Source organism: Labrus bergylta, chromosome 4 (genome assembly GCF_963930695.1).
Source record: "Labrus bergylta chromosome 4, fLabBer1.1, whole genome shotgun sequence".
Taxonomy (NCBI): Eukaryota; Metazoa; Chordata; class Actinopteri; order Labriformes; family Labridae; genus Labrus; species Labrus bergylta.
In genome coordinates this window covers 17,171,471-17,184,319 of record NC_089198.1, presented here as the reverse complement: position 1 = coordinate 17,184,319, position 12,849 = coordinate 17,171,471, and the positions used below count along the sequence as shown (strand labels likewise).

At 38.2% G+C, this 12,849-nt stretch overlaps 1 protein-coding gene across 3 annotated transcripts in view; it reads left to right on the top strand.

Moving 5' to 3' along the window:
- Positions 1 to 3,129: 3,129 nt before the first annotated feature.
- The window catches only part of st3gal3b (ST3 beta-galactoside alpha-2,3-sialyltransferase 3b), a 51,342-nt gene continuing 41,622 nt past the window's right edge, over positions 3,130 to 12,849 (top strand). Inside the window, exon 1 of one of the 3 annotated variants that reach the window (XM_065953885.1) lies at positions 3,130 to 3,199. The gene's annotated coding sequence lies outside the window, so the exon portion shown is untranslated. Of the gene's footprint in view, positions 3,200 to 8,099; positions 8,285 to 12,849 lie in introns of those variants that run through there. The other 2 variants (XM_065953884.1, XM_065953883.1) reach the window with 2 other exon arrangements.

Sequence of the window (12,849 nt, the reverse complement as noted above, 5' to 3'; positions counted from 1 at the left end):
TGTCAAAAATAATAATAAATCAGCCGTTTGTGTAATTTTTTTTTTTTTTAGTAAGAAAACAACTTTCTTCAATTTACTTTTTTACAACTTCCAAACTCAGAAATGATCGTACCCAAACACAGATATTGGGGTATGTTTTCTTAAAGAACCATGGCAGATAAAGCGGGTAGTCTTCACCTGTATCTTTGTGTTTGAAGTGCTGGTGTCGGATGTCTCTGCTCAAGGGCATGCAGCTGTGCCAAGCATGATGAGTCTTGTGAGGTGAAGAACACTGGAATTCCATGAGATGGATGGCTCCTAGCTCCGCTTATCACTGCTCTCTTTCTAACCTCTATAAACCTCTGCTTTCAGACGTGTCAGATTTATCTCATAAGTTGTTACATCTGTATCGGAGTCATACTCAAATATTTCAATCTATTTTGAAACCACATGTGTTGGCATGAAACTGCAAACTTTGCAGACATCAGTTACTTCATGTTTGTTGTGAAGGAATAACTGGCTCCATGTTGGGTTTCATCATCCACAGAATTGATTTGTGCCATGAAAAGTTGCCCTGCACGGAAATCTGGCACAAACAAGATCAGCATGTCTCTGATAGCGATGAAATACCTACCACTGACTTTTTTATTCTATAAAGGTAGGAATCTTTGATCACATCTACCTGTGCTCAGGAAAGAATTCACTCTTCATAAATAATGGAGATAGTTGCAGAATAAACGGCTGCCTAGGTGTCTTTGAAGGCAGCATCAATCTTCCATTACTGAAACCTAAACACGGTCATAGTTCCAAAGAAGGCCTTTTAAATATCCAAACATTCCCTTATCAAATTGTGTAAATATATTAACCTCACAGCAGACATGTCAATATTGTTCAATCAATAAGTGCCTCCCTTTCACAAGTTGTTAGAAAATACATACATAATGGTAAGTAACACGTACAAATTTTATCAGTATGCTTACAACTACATTATGGTGCTCCTAAAAGTGAAAGAGTTTTTATACATGGATTTAGTTTTGCATAAAACGTGAGAGTTAAAAGAACACCTGTATTGAGTTAGATTTATATCAGCCATGTTGACATGGCATCACATTTGTCATTCATGTTTGAAGAGATTTGGTTTCAAAGTTTCAAAGTTCCATGCTAACACGTGTTTATGTTAAGTACAGCTCCTGCCTCATAGAGTAATTGTATACTCTTCTTCATGGCACAAACAAGGTAAAACAAGGTTATCCAAGGTAACCAGGCGTATTGTTTACTGCTAAAGAGATTTGAGTTTGATAGATCAATGCTTTGTGTGCCACGAGGAAGTAAACCGATCTTTATGAATGAGTGTGAAATACCTCTTTCTTCTACCTCTTGAAATATCTCGTTCTGATTTAAAAAAAAATAATTTGGACTTTAATCTCAGAATTCAAGCACACTCAACCGAAATACAGTTTTTCAGGTATCAACCCATTATGTTAAAACATAGGTAGATTCATTCAATGCATAATGACACAACTTTACCCCTCATTCTCACTTCCTCCCAATCTGCAATGACAAGGAAACAAGGGCTGGGACACTTATTCACCTGTTTTAGTTTCAGGTCTGTGCTTTCTGGAATTTTCTGGTTTTGTTGCGTGCCATGGCTTTTGCTGTTTTGCTTAATGTTGCCTTAGTAGTAGTAACCACACTAGAGTATAAACGGTAGCAAGAGAGATTGACAAAAAATAAACAGGAAGTTCATACTGCTGGGACAATTTTTGAAAAGTTAGGCTCGATCACAATACACAAATCAAATAAAACATGTCACTGCACAGCAATCTGTGAAATGGTCTCAACATTTCTCTAAATGAAGAATTGAACAAAAAAATCAAATCAGAATTGTAAACAATCTGAATATCAGGTCAAACCAATGTAAAGCACATTCTTAACTTAGTTATTAGCTAAGCTAGCATTAGCAGCATGGATCTATGTTTAACAATGTCGGTTGGTCTTTTGGTCTGACAGTTGGTATGTCATCTTTGTCATCATCTCATCTTGACTGCAACATTTAATCTACTTGATCAATTGTTGTTTAACTCTATGCATAAATTGTTGGTCTCCAGATGGATAGTCGTGAATTCTGGTTGGCTCCATATATTTATGTCCATCGAGGGCTAGCTTGTTCAAGCTTATAAACAAATATTAGTTTTACACATTTAGCTTATTAACAGTGAACATTAAATCTACTTCAAAACAGCTTGTTGCTGTGAGTGTAACATGTTAAAGTTAACATTTAGCTAAAAGCTCTGTTCTATAGTATGTAGCCTCACAAAGCTGCTTTTGTTTGGTCTTTCAATTCTTTCAAGACCTTCCAAGAAATCCTTTTGTATCAAGCTTGTAATGATGTATGTCTGTAATGATTGAGAATCTTCACAGACATTGTAAAACAAATTGAACCTGATCCTGTTGGCCATTCAAGTAACACCTCCTCCCTCAAATAGAATGTGTTTAAGCATTCTGAAAAAGGGCTTGCCCAGTATGTGACATCAATAAAGATTTCTGAATAAAAAAAGTTTGAAATTTGTCAAGGCGGTCTGCACATTTGTGTTGATATATTGTATAATTGTTGGGGAAAAATCCCTCTAACGTCTTAGTTTTGGCAAATCACAGGCTGATCTTTATCTTGAACCAGGATTCGATATATAAAAATGTGAAAAATGATTTTGGTTACTACTCTTGCTAAAATAATCCATTGTTCTTAAAAATAGATTTCATGCTTGAGATAAATGGTATTTTTATTGTATTTTGTGTTGTGTTTCACAATGAGTGTAATAGTTTTCTCATCCAGGATACAAAACTGATGTTTTTGTTATGGGCAAATTCCCCTAGGGGCAATTAAGGTTTCATTCATTCAAATTCAAATGTTGATTTGTAAATAATTTCAACCCCCAGTGGCTGTTTTCAGTGATCTTATGTGAACTAACATTACGTTCATGAAGAATGAGCCTCTGTATGGTGAGGAACTATACTCCAAATATCTGATGAAGCATCACAAAGATTTTTTGTGCTGTAATAGAGAAGGGTGTGTTATGACAGAACACACCAGGGTCATGTGACTCATCTCAGGGATGTTCCATTTCCTCTTCCAGCCACTTCAATTTCACTCTTCAGCTCAGATCTATTGTATAAACACAAATCAAACTTCTACCAGTGGACACCAGAAAGAATCTTTAATGTAAGTGTTCAGAAATATTTCTTTAACCTTTTCCACCCTTTGTACCTTTGATTAGCTGTACATGTATGAACATTGTGAGTTCTGAAGCCTGATATGCTCTTAATGATATGTGAACCAAATCATTTCAATGTCCTCTCCCCGATTTCTGTTACCTCCTCATCTGCAGTGGTCGTTGCTTTTCTGTTTTCCTTAAAACAATTATATTTTTTACTTTCACTTTGTGTAGATTTTAGTTTCCCCTGTAGACAAAGCAATACGTCTTACCACCTGTTGTAAAGAAAATGTAATAAAAACCGCAAGCGGTGATGAAGGGCCCTCACACCCCTGTGCATGTCGGGGTGTGTTGCGACTGCGGGAGTGCAGCAGCAGCGGAACGTGGCTAAGCAGCAGGCCGTGCAGTTCGATTTGTGTAAAAGTCGTAGTACTGGCATGTTGAAATAGGCAACGCAATGAAGATCACGTAAAATAGACGTAGAGCAGTTCAGGCTGGCACTGCCATGATAGCTATGACATTTGGAGGAAATTGAGCATTGTATATAGCATGTAGTACTTACTCTTTGCAGTAGGGGGAGCTATTGTTGAAGTTGACTAATGTTATGTCAATGTGTTCAGAGGCCAACCCTGATCATACCTGGGAAATTTTAAGCAGATCCGAGAAAGTATGTATGATGTACTTTATTATTTTTTTGTGTCACTGTGTTCAGAGGCCAACCCTGATCATGTAATTTCAAGAAGATCAGACAAAGTATATAAGAGTTACAGCCACTTCCTGTTTGATGGCGATGTGATCTGTGGACTTCCTGTTGAGTTTTGGGCGTTGGTTGAAAAGGCTTTTTTGTAGGTTTTGTCATGTTAGAAACGCATAGTAAAATTCAGAGCTACCGTGTAGCAATGGCTATTGCTAATTGAGAAGCAGTAACTTCCTGTTGTCAACAGGTGGCGCTGTGACTAAGCAAAAAAATGTCAATCATGGATGTGTTCAAGGCGGGTCCCGTATCATGCATGAGAAATTTTAATATGATTGAACAGTAGATGGCAGAGATATAAGCATTTACTTTTTTGGCAAGTTGCCAAAACGCTCAAAAAACTTCAAGCGCACGCCACGGCCACGCCCTTTGACGAAATAACGTGCAGAGCACAACGAGATATGTTGAGCCTGTCTAGAACGCACTGACACTGAGTTTGCGCTGATTGGATGAGCGCCCTCAGGCAAGTGCGTTCAAATAGGAAGGCTGAAATCTGCGATTTTGGGCCATTATCGTGAAATTCAACTTTAATTTGTGGACTTCCTGTCGGGTTTTTTGAAACGCTGCAAGAGGATTTTTAGTCCGTACCAATTTTCGTGAGTGTACGTGAAAAAAGTCTTTATGGGGAGGCCATTTTGAAAATTTCAAGGGGGTGCCACTGAGCCATTTTGCGAATTTTTTTACGAAAACACCAAAATATTACATTTTTCGCGAGACCTGGTGACCGTGGAAAGTTTGGTGAGTTTTCAGGCACGTTCAGGCCCTCAAAAGTGGCGGAACAATGAAAACAACAACAATAAAAATAATAATCGCTAGGGTTTCAAGAGGGTCCTCGCACGGTTAATGCTCGGGCCCTAATAACTGCTCGATAACGTAACAAGATGCTGAGCCCAATACGTAATAACTTCTTTCAGTTATTACATTATGGAGCAGGCAAAATATTTTTCTCCTAATAGTGTGATGTTTTTTTTTTTTTTTTACATCATAAAGTGAGTGAATTTATGGATTGATGTAAGTTACAAGTTACATTTTGGGTGAAAAGTTTTTACGTTTTGGGCTCAGCACATAATGTTACATTATTGACCAGTTATTACATTTAGGGTTTTATTACATTTGTTTTATAACATTTCGGGTTGCATCCGAATTTGTATGAGGCTTCGAGTGGCCAGTCAAGGAACTGCTGTTTTTGGCACTTTGTTTGTCTGCTGCTTGGGATAAACCCAGAGTGCAACACAGCACAGAAGAAAAGTTGGCAACTAGAAAAGGTAAAGAGTAGAGTTCTTTTCTGTTTTGGATCACTGCAACACTTTTTTCCTCAGTTGTTGTTGACCAAAACAGAGCTAAAAGTAGCATAAATATTTGAAACATTTTCTTCAGGAGGCAAAAAAATAAACTCTGACTGAATGCTTATGCTGCTTTTAGAGATGCAACTTTTTTTCAGTTCTGATTCAATTCCGTTACATACGTACCGATACTGACACTGTTTCCGATATTTTTATTATCATAACTTATAGTGTCATTGTTGCTGGTGGTATGTGTAAGGCTACACAAAGCTGTAGTTAACCTAACATTGCATTGTGCTGGCTTCACACACAAACAGGAAGCAGCAACTGAAAGTACTGAAGATGAAGATTTGTGGACACTTCTTAAAGTTCAGTCTGAATGTCTTCAAAGAGAGACTGAGAGTTTTTTAAGTGCCCAACCATCTTTCTCAATAAGTGACATGGATCTGTGTCGTCAAATCTGCTTGCGATTTTCTTTTATAGATCGATAGATAGATAGATAGATAGATAGAGAGAGAGAGAGAGAGAGAGAGATAGAGAGAGAGAGAGAGAGAGAGAGAGAGAGAGAGAGAGAGAGAGAGATCGATCCAGAAGCAGGTAGGTGTGTTGTTTCCGTATTTGTTTATAAATAGATAATTCACAGTAACGATAAATAATGCAGGCTGTAAAGATTGTATTGTGGTCAGGCCTACCCCCCCCCCCCCCGCATCTGGGGAGGAGCAGTCTGTCACTGAACAAGACAGTCTAGCTTCAGGCCGACCACAGAATTCTTCTTGAATGAAGAAGGAAGTCATAGTTGAGAGATGAAGTTTAGGAGTGGCATGTTTGCAGCAAATGCTTGCAGGTGTCTCTTCATCAAGATTCATAAACTTTTAAATACATTTGTAGGGTTTATTGTTCATCATATTAAGTTAAAAAGAGATGATTTGCCCATTTTTGTCTGCCCTGAAATGACAGGTCAAATCAGTAACATAGGCATGCATATTAATGATAAATTATTTTTTTATGAAAGAAGCAGGAATTCAAAAGTTGTTGTTTTTTTTATGCCAGAGGTTTCTATCTCAGTATTACTCTGTCTAACCTCCCCTGCCATCTTTACCTCTCTTCGGGGACCAGCAGCTGCAGCTCCCTCGGGTCCCTCAGTTTTTCAGATTTTATTGTCTGAGGGCCGCCTCAGATCGGTCACATGGTAGTCAAGTGACAGAGCTCAGGTTACTTTGTGCTATTGATGTCTGATCTGCAGACGCTAGTGTTAATCAAGAGTTCACTGAGCTTCTACCCCAAAATCCGCAGAAATAAACTATTACTGTTATACCTCTGTAGATTTGTACACAACGTATGTTTCTGCTTTTGTATACACCAGTGTCATATAGTTCATCAACACCAACATGGTGTGACATCTCAGCTACATCACAGTAAGGTTAACTACTTACAGTAAGTAATTAACCTTAAAGTAGTTACAATTATGAATCGCCTCTACACACGACACATAATCACATTATGCTGCTTTTACATATTTCACATTAAGATATTTCACATCACTTTAGAGATTTATAAATAGAAAGCATTACTTGTTTTAAAAAAAACTGAATTAATAAATAAAAAAAACCCATCTTTACTTTTGAAGTTAACCTTTATTTATCCAGGTTAGACCCATTGAGATCAAAGAATAGCAGCAACACACAGTTTCATCAACAAAAAATGACAGTAAACATTTCATGATAAGAAAAATAAATATTACAATCATTAACTAAAACAGTTGCATATATAAAGTTTGGATTCAAGACTCTTAAGACAAAGATGCTCTTGTCTTATCAAATGCTTGTTGAAGACTTGAGAAAGCTTGTGCAGGCGTAGGTGCACAGCAGTAAATAGCGGTTTCATCAGAATGAAAATGAAAAGAATATTTGGGAAATATATCGTCCAAAGCAATTCATATAGACAGTAAATAAAAGTGGGCCCAGAACCGAACCTTTAGGTACCCCTTTGTGGATTTGTAATGCATCAGAGGTAACACCCTCTAACTGAACAACTGACACCCCCCCCCCCCCCCTTTTTACTTGTTCACTGAAGGTTTCAAGCACTTTAGACATCACAGACAGTTTAGTGATTGGTTGATAATTGTTGAAGACAGTGGGATCCCCTCCTTCCTACAAAGGAATTACAAAGGCTAATTTCCAGTCCTTTACTTGAACTCAAGGTCAGATTAAAGAAGTGACACAGTGGCTTAACTTGAAATACATATTGAATATTTAAGTTAAACAAGTTAAATACATATTTAACTTGTTTCTCTAAATGACTGAGATGCCAACACAAGAGTTTGTGATGTAGATGAACTGCAGAGTAAAGATGTTGCAATTGTACCAGTATTTAGGAACCTGGTGCAAGATCAGATAAGATACAGAGAGTGTGTGTGGGCGTGCGTCAAAAACAGGAAACATTTATTTTCCTTCATGAAACGTATGAAGGGTTTAACTGTGTGCTAACAACAGTAAAGAATCTGATGGTTATATCAATGATTTTGAACATTTTTCATATAACAACTAATTACTGTGGAAGAGTAAACTAACTGTAAACTTTATTCACAGTGTTTTTTTTTTTTACAGGTACAACTTTTTAAAGAGCAAACATTTTACCCAGAATGTGCCCGTCAAAGTCTGATATAAAGAAGTTCCAAGTTTTACTTACTTCCCTTTATTATAATTTTCTCTCTCTGCTTCCCATGTGTATTTTTTCATTTCCTTTCTTCTGAATATGACTTTACAGTGAATTAAGTTTTATCTGTCTGGATCTGGAAAGGTACTCAAAAGCTGTTTGCTCTCCAATTAATCATTATCAGAGGCAGTGACCTTCTACCCAAAGCTCCTCATGGGGTGAAAGTCAGAGATGAGCTATTTGTCCATTAACAGGAGGACCATACTGGGTTTTCACACGTCTCCATTGAAAGGTGTTGACATCTGAGCTTGATTCAGTGCTGCGAAACAACAGACAGGACTACAAAGCCCGCACTTGGAATAAAGGTTGACTGCAGGTTGGTGACAACAGGAATTACCTCAGTGAGTTAACACTTTACTCTGTGTGCGCCTTCCTTCTTAGACTGAAACGATTCTGATCAGAAGTCATCAACTACATGGCATTAAAAAGTCAATGAACAGGAGAAGAAGTTTTGACTTAGGTCTTCACTTGTTTCCCCTGTTTTTAATAAATTTGCATCGGAATCAGCAGTACAACACTAAAAAAGTATGCAAGCTTTCCACTCTGCATTCTTAGATGCTATAGGGAGAAATGGCTACTGTGTGAATACAGGGGGGAAAAAGCTTTGATGTGCATGGCTTTGAGTATAGTGGATTAAATAAATAACTCTGTATACAATGCTATTTAGAGAAACAGCACCTAGAGATCTGGCAGATTGGTATTGTGATGTGTTAAATTAGATCATGTGCCATGATAAGTGTCTCGTAGCAGAGACCTTAACTCATGGCTAATCATCTGTCTTTTCCCCGGCAGTGTGTGCACAGCACTTGTCATGACCTGCCTGCTGTGTTTCCACTTCCTCTGACTTGTTAGCTATAAAAAGCTTTGCTACATTTTTGCAGATGCTCCTGCAGCCCTATAGAGCAACAAGTGGGTGCATGAACACAAACAGCTCACAAGGATGTTAAAAGGGGTTGTTTGAATTTCCGGGACAGAGACAGAGAGTCTAGATGTCAGAGTGTGGTCACACTGTCAGTGTGTGAAAGTTGATAAACAGCCTTTTTACAGCTAGGAGACAGGGAGGCGACTTCTTTTATGCGAAAACATAAAGCGCTGACTCTTGTGATTTGTTTCACTTTCTTATTTGAAGTACTCTACTGGTCATTTTTATTCTTCTGGCTTTGCAGAACTGTGTTGTGGCATCACATTTCTAATGATGCTTAAATTAAGCCAATGAAGAAAAGATCATAAGTATATTCCTCGTCCAACATTCATGTACAGTTCATGTACAGCACTTTTTCTGTTTTCTTGTAATGGGACTTCTTGTTGTTGCCACCTCATTAAACAGCAGACGACAGCAATCTAAGCCTATGGGTCTCCCTGAGGTTCTACTTTATCACATGATGGATCGAGCTCATAATCGTCTGAGTGATCCTGTGTCTGCATGCATGCAATCTCCTCCTGTCCCAGGGCCACCAGCTATATGTCTGGAAAAAAACCCACTGTGTTTTACTGCTCCTACATTAGTACCCAAATAGCCACATTTTCAAGCTCACTATATGGTTTAAGAAAAATACTGTAGGTTTTTACAAGAAATTTTCATTCAGCTCGTTTAAATGAATGTGGAAACTTTATGGTTAACAGTGAAGTCTTGATGTAGTCATGATGCACATCTTTGATGTTAGGCTTGCTGTGTGTTGAGTTATGACTGGGGGGGTATTTTCTTCCTCATTTTGCAAATGTCATGATAATTAGATGAAGCTATTCTCATTCAATAATCTTAACATCCTTTGGTCTGAAGCTTAGTGTATTGAAAGAATGACGAGTGAACATTCTAAGGCATTTGACTATTCAACAAATATTTTGGAAAATGAATTCACTTTCAGGAGATAAGAATCAAACCGTATTTGCATTGATTAACCTTTCAGTACATCCATACAGCCATAGACACGCATGTATGTAAAAATGAGATAATAAAGTCATAACAATGAGATACAAAAGTCATAATAATGATAACCAAATTATGAGATAAAAAACCAGGGATGCCATCTACTACCGTGAACTTTTGCCTACAAAATAACTGTGTGACACATTGACGGTTAAACGGCACAGTCAATGCTACGTAAACAGTAATGTAATATGTTTAGTTCCAGCGACAACCAGATTAAAAGACATAACTATTTATTATGTATCTAACATTTACTACATATGGCAGAATTAGGATTGCTTGAATTGCCTTAGGATTGCATACCGTTTACTCGGCTGGGCGAGTGAGGGGATGCGGGGACTGCAATGCCAGCTGGAGCACATGCACACTTACCAACTCGTAATTTCAACTTTTTATCCCATAATTTGATGATAACCTCGTGTGGTCTGTTTGGGCAATGACACCCACAAGGGCCAGATAAAAAGCTCAGTCTAAGGACAACAGAAATAAATAAGTCAAGACATTCAAGGATGCATCGTGGTCACATTGAAGACTACATTCAAGGAATGTACACACAGGCCCCTGGAGCAGAAGTCACGGAATAAACCACTGTGCTACAACAGAAAGGGACACGATAAACAAAGAGAACATTTTGATCTTTATTATCTCATAATTTTCGATTTCATTTTAATTTTTTTAACTGGCAGAAATGGGCTTCCATACATTAGACTCATATAGAGCGGCCTCTGAATGATTTTTAATTCCCCTTGAATGACAGACCAATGTGTTACATTTTCAACTCATTCTTGTTGTTTGGACGAATGCGCCTGTGTATGCAACGTCAACATTTTGCCAAATGTATTTTGAAATATAGGCAGGCTGCAGCAGTAGGCTTGGTAAACTCTGTCCAAAAGGTCAAACTAAAATGCTGTTGGGCAAAACTGTTGTGATGTGTTTCTTTGCCCTGTTGCAAATGTTTTGTGTCCTTCGAAAATGTCAAAGGTATTGGTTAACTAATGTTTGCAGAGAGGATAGTCAACCTGTCCCCTCTTTGTTTTGCCTTTTTTAGGAAAATGTTCTACGGATTACAGCCCAACAGAAAAAGATACTGCCCCTCCCCCTTTTTTTTAACCTTTGCTTAAATTCAGTGGCATAAAATAGCAGACATATTGCTCTTAGAGATTTAAAAGTCAAGTGCTATCTGTGTTTGTGGAGGGAATCTAAAAGTCATATCCTCCTCCCAAAAGCAGAACTCAGCTAATCATAAACTGAAAGAGAGTTCAACTATAATCAAAATTAAAAAAAGTGTGAACAAAACTCTTCAGCTAAAATGATGCACATTTTGATCTATCAACATTTATTCCCAGCATTAAGACAAACTGTTTGTTTCCCTTTTAGTGTGGGAACATTTTTTTGGTATCATCTTGTTTCCTAAGATACAGTATCTGCAAGATAGAGGTCTGAAACAAAAACAGGAATTATTTTTTTCGGTCAAGGACGAATCCTGACCTTGGCCTAGTGGGTCTGAAAATAAGCTTTGTGGTACACAGCAGAGTGGTTGAAAGTGACTTTTAATACAGAATAGTCCAGAAGAGAGCCATTTATACTTTTTTCATGCAGTGTCATATTCAGTGGTCTGAAGCAACATCTTTCTCATTTAACTTTTGACAGAAAAAATGGCGATCTGTTTAAATGGTTGAAGTTAAAAGTACAAGATGAGTAAGCTCTTAGTAAACACTACAGATACCTTATGAGAGCTAAATATGGCTATCTGATGCTGTCACCTTGTCCTGAACAACCATGAACTCATCCTCTGTGTGTGCCTGACCTGAACACAAATTATATATTTGCCAAACTGTGCTTTCAACCTTCACAAACACAGCTTCCCACTGGAAGAAAAACAAATAACAGCTCTGCTTCCCAGACGTGGTTAGAGAATGGAAAATGTAAGCTCCTTGTATTGTTTTCTGTGGTCATTGATCATTCCCTCTGGTAAGGGTGATGTAAACAAACTTTCCATGTGCCAAACGCCATGAAGTGCTTCCAACTCACAAGGAGTCCAAGCCTGCTTTGAAAAAGGGCCTGTGATCCTGGGAAACTTCAATAGGCTTGTGTGTATGTGCATGTGTGCGTTTACTTGTGTACATATTTTATTCTCCTGGCTCCTGCTAATCTCCTGACCCCAGATGGAGAACAGCGGGAGAGCAGATTGTATTTCCTGCTTGATTTAATATTAATGGATCGGTATGCTGCTCTGCCACACTCCTCTCAGGGCAAAAATGGATGACTATGCCCCCTTCTCCCCAACGAAACCCAGCCTCTCTGCTTATGTAGGACACTAGGCCTCGCTGATGTTAGGACACAAGATCAACGAGGAAAACTTCATTAAGAGTGTAACGTGAGCAGGTGTGAAGCCCAGGACAATGGATCTGCTGCTGCAGCGATCCGCAGCCACATGTTATGGCAGTGAGGATGACACTCACCGATGTTTATTGAGCATCGGAGCTTTGTATTCAATTATTCATATCAGCTTTTCTATTCTTAGAGGATTCATAACAACTGTCACTGACTGTCCATATTCGTGGGAACAGCAGTGCATGAATCTCACAACCCGTCTTTCTGCTGCTCTTGATTCTAGCGATGTTCACTGTTTGAAAATGACAGCTCGTGCGAACTAACATCTGAATCTATTTAATGAGGTTCATGAACAACGGTGAACCACAGAGGACACACTGCTTCTTTATTCTCCTTTATGATAATATTTTCAATGGCAGATAGTAGTTTACCTTGTTCTGGCAGGACCTATGAGGTTATTACAAACTTGACCGCATGTGCCTATAAATGACTCCTGTTTTTGCTAGCACAATAAAGTTATCTTTACACATGCACGTTTGTTTGGCTGTATTTGTGACCCTGGCTGATAAGTCTGTATACTGGTCTGAATAATTACCCATGACTGACTGCATTTATTTGTGATTCTTCTATTTCATCAAAGACAAA